Raw genomic sequence first — 13,064 nt, forward strand, 5'->3', positions numbered from 1 at the left:
CTTTTTTCATAGCAAGACTTTCTAAATAAAGGAAGCAGTGTATTATTTACCTTTTGGTACAAACTCCTTATCTCAGTGAAAACCAGAACTTTTAGGTAGTGTTGCTCAATTCCTTCCCTTGAACTGGAATGAACAGAGCGGAACTTACTTCCAACGTTCCACCTTGTCTGGGGGCTGCCTGAAGGACTGGTCTGTTTCACCTAACTCAGAACTCAGACAGGGAAAGGAAACATAGCTGGGGAAGGCCTGCAAGACTTGAAGCCATCGCCTCAGGCTGGTGGTACTGACCAAAAAAGCTATAAGACATACAGAAAACAACAAAATGACAAAGGAAGTCGTTCCCTATTAGAACACATCTTGATAATTAGTGAAGGAAGGTCATCCTTGGCATGGGGCCAGTCTGCAAAGACTGAGAGAGGTAACTTTTGAAATGCCTAATTTTCAACCAGAAAAACCACAAGGCGTACAGTGAAACAGGAAAACATGACCTATTCAAAGGGAGAAAAAGCAGAAACCATCTCTGAAGAAACATAGGCCTCGGAGGTACTAGACAAAGACCTTGAAACATCCATCTTAAAAATGGTCAAAGAGGTAAAAGAAAACAATAAGGAACTAAAAGGAAGTCAAGAAAATGATATCTATGTGAACAAAATGAGAATATGAACAATGAGAAATTATAAAAAGCCAAATTCTGGAGCTAAAATATACAGTAACTGAATTGAAAAAATCACTAGACTAGTTCAATATCAGGCTAGAATTAGATCGTTACAACATTAGGATGTTATGTAATCCCCACGATAACTACAAAGAAAATACCTATGAAATACACACAAAAAGAAACAAGAAGGGTATCAAAATGTTATTGCAAAAAAAAAAGTCAACACAAGGAAAGCCCGTAATTAAGGAAATGAGGGACAAAAAAAAAAAGCTATTATACAGAAAACCACAAAATGGCAAAAGAAGTCCTTCCCTATCAGTAATGGCTTTAAATGTAAGTGGATTAAACTCTCAATCAAAAGATATAGATTGATATAATGGATAAAAACCAGAACCTAACTATATATATTGTCTCACTTTATATCTAAAGACAAGAAGTTGAAAGTGAAAGGATAGAAAAATACATTCCCTATGGAAATCCCAGTGAGGGTACTATGGTTTGAATGTGGTTTGTTCCAGTGAAAACTCATGTTGAAATTTAATTGCCAATGTAGTGGTTTTGGGAGGTGGGGCCTTTCAGAGTGATTAGGTCACTAAGATGGATTAATGTCTTTCTCATGAATCATCGTGAGAGACTCTTACAAAAGCAGATTGTTAAAAAGTGGGTTAGCCTCCTTTGTCCCATCTCTTCCACACACTCTCTTCTCCTTCCACTTTTCCACCATGCTATTAAGCAGCACAAGGCCCTCACCAGACACCACCACCATTCTCTTGGGCTTCCCAGCCTCTACAATTGTGAGCAAGACACCTGTGTCTAAAAACAAAACAAAACAACTTATGCAAAGCTACAGTAGTCAAAACAGTGTGGTACTGGCATATAATAATACATACAGACAATTGGAATAGAATAGACAGCCAAGAAATAAATCCTTGTAATTCAACTAACAACAACAAAAAACTACCTAGTTAAAAAATGGGCAAAAGACTTAAATAGACATTTCTCCAAGAAAGATACACAATGGCCAATAAAAGCATGAAAAGATGTTCGACATCACTAGTCATTAGGGAAATGCAAATCAGAACCATAAGATATCACATCAGGATTACTATTATCAAAAAATACAAAATAGCAAGTATTGGCTAGGATGTGGAAAAATCGGAATCCTTGCATTGCTAGGGGGAATATATTAATAAAATGGTGTAGCCACTGTGGAAAAGGATACAACAAATTCCTTGAAAAATTAAATATAGAGTTCATGAATAATCTAACAATTCCACTTCTGGGTATATACCCCAAAGAAATGAAAGCAGGGACTGGAAGATGTATTTGGACAGCCATGTTCATTGCAGCATTATTCACAATAGCTGTAAGGTAGATGCAAGTTGTCCATAGATAGGTGAACGGATAAAAAAATGTGGTATATACATACAATATTATGAATGTTATTCAGCTGAAAAAGGAAAGAAATTCTGATGCATGTGTAACCTTGCATGCATGAACTTTGAAGACATTAAGGTAAAAGTGAAATAAGCCAGGCACAAAAGGACAAACAACATTTTATGATTCCACTTACATGACATACCTAGAGTAATGAAACTCAGAGATAAAGATGGCAGCCTGGGGATGGGGGAGAGGGGGATTTGGAGTTAGTATTTTAAAATAGTTTGGAGTATCAGTTGGGGAAAATGAAAAAGTTCTGAAGATGAATGGTGATGATTGCACAGTAATGGGAATGCATTAATACTTAGAGCTGCAAAACCATATAATTTAAAATGGTTTAAAACTGATAAATTTTATGTATATTTTATCACAATAAAAAAGGTGGAAGAAATTAAACATAGAATTACCATATGATCCAGCAATTTTATTTCTTGATATATATCCTAAAAAACTGAAAGCAGGGACTTGAGGTATTTGTACACCCATGTTTATAGCAACATTATTCACAATAGCCAAAAAGTGGAAGCTATCCAAGTGTTCATCCACAGATGAATGGATAAATGAAATTTTAAAAGGTGAAAAGTGGGATAATTTTAAAAATAAAAATTCAGAAATAAAAGAAATTTAAAAATAAAAGAATTCAAGAAAAAGTGACAAACACTGAAAATAGGCAAAGAAGATCTAACATAGATATATAGGAATTCTAAAACAAAATCAAGGGAACCAAACAAAGCTTAAAAGTTGTGTTTTGATTGAAGAAGATGGCTGACTAGAGATATCGGTCACCAGATTGTCTCAGAAAAGGAAAAGTTTTAGATGAAAAAAAAAAAAAAAAAAAGCTCATATGTAATTCTGAAGGGAAAGTGCCAGAACCTACCAGAGATCCCATGGGAAGAAATTGCAGAGCAAAACAAGAAGGAGCAAGATATCAGCAGAGATCAATGCCTGAGAAATGTGGAGTCCTGTGGAAAGGGTAAGTGGGGACTTTATTTCTCCTTCCCTCAGCAGCCTCCCAAGATGCTGAGAGCTTTTCTACCCTTATGAGCCCAAAAGCTGCTGCCATCAGTGAACTGAAAGCTTCTTGGGGGGGGGGGGCACCAGGTGGAAGCCCCTCAGGGTTGTTTCCTGTCACTATAGATCTGAGCCGAGACAGCAGGCACCATACTGCTTCTCCACCCATTGTGTGCCTTTGTCCTCCCCAGGGAGCTTCAGTCCTTCAGTTTTCAAGTCACTTGCTCCCACAAAACATTTCTCAACCCTGGCCCAGACTGCGGTGGCCATAGGGGCCAGTGGGTCTCAGGGGATCCGTGTGATCCCAGAGCTTTGACATTCCAGGTGGGCTGTCCCCTGTCTTATGGGGAGAGGGACAAAAATGACCATAGTGCCAGCTCCCCTCCATTCAGATTCTTTTCCTCCCACTCCCCTACCCTGCCCACTGCTGCCAAGTGGCACAAATGCCCCAAGGGACAATTGAGCTGAGACACTCAGGAACAGCTTCTTCCCCACTGTTAGTGCATTCACTACATTGAGGCTCCCACAGAGAGTGGGCTCACACCTTTCCCCTCAAAGGCTTGCAGTGGACCAAGGGGTGCTCAGATAGTGAGGTCCCTGCTTGCCAGCCCTCCCTGGTGCTGCTTGCCTGGCTGCTCCAGCAGAGCAGAGCATATTCTTAAGTGGAGGGACATTAAACCTACTTGAGCACTCCATGGGCAACTCAGGACCAACACACTTCTCCCTGGCATGGTCAGGGATTGATCTTCAGGGACCCAGGTTCAGGCCCGCAGGCCAGATCCCATGCCCGCAGGACTTGATCATGTTGCTCAAGGGGATGGAGGGGAGACTTGTGAATTAATCTCAGGAGGCAAGGGAATCCACATGGGCAGAACTGAAAGGAGAGTGCAGTGTGGGTCTGAGTTGCAGCACACTCAGGAAGCATCCCTCTCCCCCAGAGGAATGGCACATTTTCAGTCCCAGGTGAAGTAGGTGGAGGAGTGAGAAGAAGGAGTCCCTCCAGGAGTTCCAGGGCCCCACCCACCACCTGGGGCATTTGAGTGGTTCTCCTGAGGGGCTAGAGCCAGTCACAGGTCCCAAAAAACATTGTAGCTGGTTCTCACAAGCACCACCTACTGGCAGGGAGATCAATTTGTACAGCCCTTTATAGCATTTACTGACTCAGTCATATAGGGTGTGGCTGATTCTTACCCACCGAGAACCACATACCATATCAGAGATTAAACTGGGCATCCCAATATATTAATAATTCACACTGTTATGAAGATGACAGGGCTGGGGAAAGAGTAAGGATTTCAAAGACCTCCATCTTCCTCATCAACAAGAAACAGAAAATCTGTACGCACACATAGTATGCCACCACTACAGTCTACAAATAACTAGCAACTGAGAAAACCACCATATGAAGGATGTCTATAACCAAGATATCCATCCAGAACTTAGACCCCCATCAAAGTACCCACAAGCAAAGCCAAAGGTACTTACCCAACATTGCTACAAATACACCCTTAAGAGTATGGGGGGAGAAGCCCCATCTAAACAAAAGAAAATCCCAAAACAAGAAGCAATAGCTGCTTCACATGAGAAGGAATCAGTGCAAGAACTCTGGAAGTATGAAAAATCAGAGTGAAAGGGCACCCCCAAAGGAGCATACCAGCTCTCTAGCAATGGATTCCATCCAAAATGCAAATATTTAAACAAAAGATAAAGAATTCCAAATACAGACTGTAAGGAAGCTCAATGAAATCCAAGAGAAAATGGAAAACCAACTCAAAGAAACCAGAAAAACAATTCAGGAAATGAATGAAAAATTTACTAAAGAGATAGACATATTAAACAAACAAACAGAACTTCTGGAAATGAAAAATTCATTTAAGGAAATACAACAATAAACTAGACCAGGTAGAAGAAAAAATATCAGAGCTTGAAGGCAACTCTTGAATTAACCCAGTCAAAAATAAAGAATAAAGAAGAATGAACAAAGTCTATGAGAAATATGGGATTATGTAAAACAGCCAAATATAAGAACCATAGGCATCTCTGAGAGTGAAGAACAAAAAGCACAAGGTATGGAAAACATATTTGAGGAAATAATTGAGGAAAACTTCCCTGGTCTTGCTACAGATTTAGACATCCAGATACAAGAAGCTCAACAAACACATAGGAGATTACTTGCAAAGTGGCAATCACCAAAATACATAGTCATCAGACTGGCCAAAATCAACACGAAGAAGGAACTCCTGTAAACCATGAGGCAAAAAAGACAAGTAACTTACAAAGGAAACCCCAACAAGCTAACTGCAGACTTCTCAGCAGAGACCTTATAAGCCAGAAGAGATTGGAGCCCTATCTTCAGTCTTCTTAAACAGAACAACTGGCAGCTTAGAATTTTGTATTCCAAAAAACTAAATTTTATATATGAAGGAGAAATAAAGACTTTTCCAGACAAGCAAACACTGAGGAAATTTTTTATGACCAGACCTACCCTGCACAAAATATACAGAATTGCATTGGATACATATATGGATCAGCACAATAGATCCCTACAAGTGTAAAATCACCCAACACCTAAAGCTCACAGCTCATATAAAATAGCACAAGAATGAAAACAAAGCAATAAGGTATACCTAAGATGATGAACAGAACAGCATCCCACATACAATTCTATCTTTCAACGTTAATGGTCTGAATGCCCCCCTCAACAGACATAGGCTGGCTGAATGGATGAAAAAACACAATCCAAATATCTGCTGTCTCCAGGAAACACATCTAACCCATAAAGACTCACATAGACTCTATGTAAAGGGCTGGAAAAAAATATTCCACACAAATGGAAACCAAAATGGAGCAGGTGTAGCCATTATCATGTCAGATAAAATTGACTTTAAATTAACAATGGTAGAGAAAGACGAAGATAGTCATTACATAATGGTAAAGGGAGCAATTCTACAAGGAGGCATAACAATCCTAAATATGTATGCACCTAACACAGGAGTTCCCAGATTCATAAAGCAAATTCTAGTAGATCTAAGCAAAGAGGTAAATAGTAGCATCATAATTGCTGAGGACTTTAACACCGAAAGGTGGAAAGACCATCAAAGCAAAAAATAAATAATAGATTTAAACAGGACTCTAGAACAAATGGAACTAATAGACATTTACAGAACATTCTACCCCCAAAATACTGAATATACATTCTTCTCATCAGCACATGGGACATTCTCCAAGATTAATCATATTGTAAGCCACAATACATGTCTCAACAAATTTAAAAAAATTAAATCATACCATATATCTTCTCCTACCATAGTGGAATAAAATGAGAAATGAATTCCAAGATAAACACTCAAATCTATACAAAGTCATGGAAATTAAACAACCTGCTGCTGAATGATTATTGGGTCAGTAATGAAATTAAGATGGAAAGCAAAAGATTTCTTGAACTGAACAACAAAGGTGACACAAACTATCAAAATCTATAGCAGTCAGCAAAAGCAGCCGTTTTCATAGCCTTAATTACCTACCTCTAAAAGACAGAAAGACCACTTTGGGAGGCAGAAGCAGGAGGATTGCTTGAGGCCAGGAGTTCAAGACCAGCCTGAGCAACAATGAGACCCTGTCTCTACAAAAATTAGAAAAATTATCTGGGTGTGGCAGTACATGCCTCTAATCCCAAATGCTCAGGAGGCTGAGGCAGAAGGATGGCTTGAGACCAAGAGTTTGAGGTTACAGTGAACTATGATGATGCCAGTGCCACTCTAGCCTGGGTGGCAAAGTGAGAGCCTATCTTAAACAAAAAAAAAAAAGACAGGAAGATCACAAATTAACAATCTAATGTAACATCTCAAGGAACTAGACAAGGAAGAGCAAACCAAACCCAAAGCCAGCATAAGAAAAGAAATAACAAAGGTCTGAACCAAACTAAACAAAATGGAAATAAACAAAAACAATACAAAAGATCAATAAAACAAAAAGTTGGTTTGTTGAAAAGATAAAATTGATAGACCTCTTGCTAAATTAACCAGGAATAGAAAGGACCCAAATAAGCTAAAGCAGAAATTAAAAAGGAGATATTGTAACTGATAACACAGAAATATAAAATATCATCTGTGAAGACTATGAAAATCTCTATGCACATAAACTAGAAAACGTAGAGGAAATAGACAAATTCCTGGAAACACATAACCTCCCAAGACTCAATCAGGAAGATATAGAACTCCTGAAAAGACCAAAAAGGAGCAATGAGATTGAGACACTAATAACTCCCCCCCAAAAAAAGCCCCAAACCAGATGGATTCACAACTGAATTCAGCCAGATCTACAAAGAAGAGCTGGTACCCATACTGCAAAAATTATTCCATAACATTGAGAGCGAGGGACTCCTTCCCAACTCATTATATGAAGCCAGGAAAGGAAACAACAAAAAAAGAAAACTACAGACCAATATCCCTTATGAATATAGATGCAAAAATCCTCAACAAAATACCAGCAAACCAAATTCAACAGCAAATCAAAAAAATAATCCACCACAACCAAGTGGGCTTCATCCCAGGGATACAAGGATGGTTCAACATATGTAAATCAATAAATGTGATTCACCACATAAATAAAAAGCAAAAATAAAGATCATACGATCATCTCAATAGGTGCAGAAAAAGCATTCGAAGAAATCAGCACGCTTTCGGCCGGGCGTAGTGGCTCACGCCTGTAATCCTAGCACTCTGGGAGGCCGAGGCGGGTGGATTGCTCAAGGTCAGGAGTTTGAGACCAGCCTCAGCAAGAGCGAGACCCCGTCTCTACTAAAAATAGAAAGAAATTATCTGGCCAACTAAAATATATATATAGAAAAAATCAGCCAGGCATGATGGCACATGCCTGTAGTCCCAACTACCTGGGAGGGTGAGGCAGTAGGATCGCTTAAGCCCAGGAGTTTGAGGTTGCTGTGAGCTAGGCTGACGCCACAGCATTCACTCTAGCCCGGGCAACACAGTGAGACTTTGTCTTAAAAAAAAAAAAAAAAATCAGCACGCTTTCATGATAAAAACTCTCAACAAACTAGGCTTAGAAGGAACATATCTCAAAATTATAAAAGCCTTATAATACAACAAATCCACAGCCAACATAATACTGAATGGAGAAAAGTTGAAAGCATTCCCCCCACTAAGAATTGGAACAAGACAAGGGTGCCCACTGTCACCACTTCTATTCAACATAGTACTGGAATTCCTATCCAGAGCAATGAGGCAAGAGAAAGAAATAAAGGGTATGCAAATCAGGAAAGAGGAGGTCAAACTATGGCATTTTGCTGATAATATGATCTTGTATCTAGAAAATCCCAAAGACTCCACCAACAGACTTCTGGAATTGATAAATTCAGGAAAGTCTCAGGTTATAAAAATCAATGTACATAAATCAGTAGCATTTCTATATACCAACAACAGTCAAGCTAAGAGTCATATCAGAGACTCAATGCCATTTACAACAGCTACAAAGAAAATAAAATACTTAGTAATATACTTACCCAGGGAGGTGAAATATCTCTACAAGGAGAACTATGAAACACGATTGAAAGAAATTGCAGATGACACAAACAAATGGAAAAACATATCATGCTTATGGATCAGTATAATCATCATTGTTAAAATGTCCATACTGCCCAAAGTAATTTACAGATTCAATGTAATCTCCATCAAAATACCAATGTCATATTTCACAGATCTAGAAAAAATAATTCTATGCTTCATTTGGATCCAAAAAGAGCCTGAATAGCCAAAGCAATCTTAAGCAAAAAGAATAAATATGGAGGCATCACATTACCAGACTTTAAACTATACTACAAGGCTATAGTAACCAAAACAGCATGGTACTGGTACAAAAATAAAAATATGGACCAATGGAACAGAGCAGAGAACTCAGATATAATACCATCAACCGGCAACTAACTGATCTTTTACAAAGCAGACAGCAACATACACTGGGGAAAAGAAGTGCTATTCAATAAATGGTGTCGGGAAAACTGGATAGCCACATGCAGAAGAATGAAACATGACCCCTGTTTCTCACCACTTACAGAAATTAATTCAAGATGGATAAAAGACTTACACATAAGGCATAAAACCATAAAAATTCTAGAAGAAAATGTAGGAAAAACTCTTCTAGACACTGGCCTAGGCAAAGAATTTATGACTAAGACCCTAAAGGCAATTAGAGCAACAAAAATAAATCAATGGAATTTGATTAAATTAAAAAGCTTCTGCACAACAAAGGAAATAATCAACAGAGCAAATAGACAACCTACAGAACAGGAGAAAATATTCACAAAGTATATATCTGATAAAGGGCAAATATCTAGTATCTACAAAGAACTCAAACAAATCAGCAAGAAAAATAAACAACCCCTTTAAAAAGTCGGCAAGAGACATGAAGAGAAGCTTTTCAAAAGAAGATAAATGGCCGATAAACATATGAAAAATGCTCAACACATCACTAATCATCAAGAAAATGTGAATTAAAATCACAATGAGATATCATCCTTGCCTTGTCAGAATGGCATTTATTAAAATGTCCTAAAATAATAGATGTTAGCATGGATGCAGAGAGAAAGGAATGCTTTATGCACTGTTGATGGGACTACAAATTAGTACAAGCTCTATGGAAAACAGTATGAAGATTCCTCAAAAAGCTAAAAGTAGACCTACCATTCGATCCAGCAATCCCACTACTGGGTATTTACCCAAAGTAAAAGTCATTATATCAAAAAAACACATCCACTCTATGTTTATTGTAGCACAATTCACAATTGCAAAGATGTGGAATCAACCTAGGTATTCATCAATTCAGGAGTAGATTAACAAAATGTGGTCTATATAGATATACCATGGAGTACTAATCAGCCATAAAAAGAAATAAATTAATGTCTTTTGCAGCAATTTGGATGGAACTGGAGAGTGTTATCCTAAGTGAAGTATCTAAAGAATGGAAAAACAAACACCACATGTACTCTGCAATAATTTGGAACTAATCAGTGAGCACACATGGGAACAGAGGGAAGTAAACGTCATTGGAAATCAAGGGTGGGGGGATGAAGGGAGAGGTAAAAACCTACCTAATAGGTACAATGAACACTATTTCAGGTGATGGGCACACTAATAGCCTTGACTTAAGCATTATAAAAACTATCCATGTAACAAAAACATTTGGACCCCCTTAATGTTCTTGAAAGAAAAATATTTAAAACTACATATTGAAGAGCATACTGTATACCCGAGAATACTAAGTCAAAACATTGATCCTGGTAAAATTACCAGATTTTAAAGAGGAGGAAAATCCTCTGGGGATTTAGAGGAAAAGAACATACGACCTTTTTTAAAAGAGAGATAAAATTAGATTATCATCAGATGCTCGCAGCAATACTTTATTCCCAGAAGAAAATGGATTAATATATTTAAGATAGTCAAGGAAAGAAAATGTGAACAAAGGATGTTATATCTAGCATAACTAACCTTTATATAAAAATGGCACAGATGAACGTATCAACATGCAGGAACTCAGAAAATAGTGTTCCTGTTAATCCCTTCCCAAAGAATCTACTGGAGAATGCACTTCAGATACCAGAATGGAAATTATGAGATAGATATGAAAGACAATGAAAGCAGTCACTAGCTACCAAATGTGTGGGATACCTCAGTAGTTACAGGGGAATATGTAACTGTAATGTTTATGGCATATACCAAAAAAAAAATTTTAAATCAGTACATTCAAATTAGAAAAATAGAGAATGCCTCGATTGAGGAGGATGGAAATAAGCAGTGCTCAGAATAAAGTTTATAACACTAAATACCCATGTTAGAAGAAAGGGCCACATTTAACTATTAAGTTTCCACCTTATGAAGCTAGAAAAACCATACAATGGAATGTTATTTGATAATAAAAAGTGAAGAAATAAGTCAGTCACCAAGGACCACACAGTGTACGATTTCATATATATGAAATGTCCGTAACAGGCAAATCTATATAGAGAGAAAGTAGTTAATGGTTACCTGGGAATGGAGGGGGGTAGGGAGGGAAACTGGGAGATAATAGCTAAGGGATAGAAGGTTTCTTTGGGGGTAATTAAAATGTTTGAAAATTGTGATGACGGATGTACAACTCTGTATATAGTGACTATATTGACACTAAAAGCCACTGAATTGTATACGTTAAGTTGGTGAGTTGTGTGGTATGTGGATTATATCTCAATAAAGCTGTTTTTCAAAAAGTTAACAAAAAGATCAAATTAAACCCAAAGTAAGTGGAAGGATGGTAACAGTTTAGAGCAGAAATGAAAGAAATAGAAAATAGACAAACTATAGAGAAAGCCAATGAAACCAAAAGTTGATTTCCTTTTTTATATTTTTATTTTTTGAGACAAGCATCTCGCTCTGTCACACAGGCTGGAGTGCAGTGGCCGGTAGCTCACTGTAACCTTGAACTCCTGGGCTCAAGCAATCCTCCCATCTCAGCCTCCTGAGTAGCTGGGACTATAGCAAAAGTTAATTTCTTGAATAGATTGATGCAATTGTTAAACCTCTATGTGAACTGGTAAGGAACAAATAGAGAAGAAACAAATTGCTAATATCAGGCATGGAAAAGAAGTCATTACTGTAGAGTCTACAGACATTAAAAGAGTAATAATGGAATATTATTAACATCTTTATACCAAGAATTTTGACAACTTATATGAAATAGACAAATTTCTTGGAAGAGACAAATAACTAAAATTTACTAAAGAAGAAACAAAGTCTGAATAGCCCCATATCAAGTAAAAATATTGAATTATTAATTAAGAATATTACCACAAAGCCAAGTTGAAGCCTAGATGTCTTCACTGGTGAATTGTATCAACTCTGTAAGGGAAAATACCAATCCTACACAAACTGCTTCAGAAAATAGAGGGTGGAAAGTTTCCCATTCATTTTAAGAGATGAGCATTACCCTGATACCAAAACCAGACAAAGGCATTTAAAGGAAAGAAACTACCAGTCAATATCTCTCATGACCACAAATGCAAAATACCTTAATAAAATATTAGCAAGTCCAGCAGGGCATGGTGGCTTACACCTATAATCCCCACATTTGGGAGGCTGTGGCGGGAGGATCGCTTAAGCCTAGGAGTTTCAGACTAGCCTGGGCAACATGGTGAGACCCCCAACACTACAAAAAATTTTAAAAATTAGCCAGGTGTGGTGGCACATATCTATAAGTCCCAGCTACTTGGGAGGCAGAGGCTGGAGGATCATTTGAACCCAGGAGTTTGAGCTGAAAATCAGCTAGGATCACACTTTGCTAACATTTAAAAGTTCTGCTCTTTGAAAGACACTCAAGAAAATGGAAAGACAAGTTGCAGACTAGAAGAAAATAGTCACCATACATATATCTGAAAGAGGATTTGTAACTAGATTAATAAGAAACAGTTCAATTTTAAAAGGGCAAAAGATTTTAGTTGACATTCACCAAAGAAGACACATTCTACAAAGCATACGGAAAGATGCTTAGGGTCATTGGTCATCAAGGAAATGCAAACTGAAATTATAACAAGATACCACTATACACCCACTAGAATGACTAAAATTGAAAAGTCTGACAATGCTTAGTGTTGGTGAAGATCTAAAATCACTGGAACTCTCATATACTGTTAGAGGGAATGCAAGATGGTACAACCACTTTGGCAACCACTTTTGCAGATTCTTATGAAGTTAAATATATAATTGACCCTTGAACATCATAGGTTTGAACTGCAAGAGTTCGCCTCTGCACAGATTCTTTTGAACCAAACAAAAGATGGAAAATACATATTGGCAGGATACAAAACTCAGTTATATAGAGAGCAAGCTTTTCCTATACGTGGGTTTTGCAGGGCCCACTGAGAAACACGAGCTTGCACAGATTTTGGTATGTGTTGGGGATCCTGGAACCA

This window comes from Lemur catta, chromosome 14 (genome assembly GCF_020740605.2).
Source record: "Lemur catta isolate mLemCat1 chromosome 14, mLemCat1.pri, whole genome shotgun sequence".
Lineage (NCBI taxonomy): Eukaryota > Metazoa > Chordata > Mammalia > Primates > Lemuridae > Lemur > Lemur catta.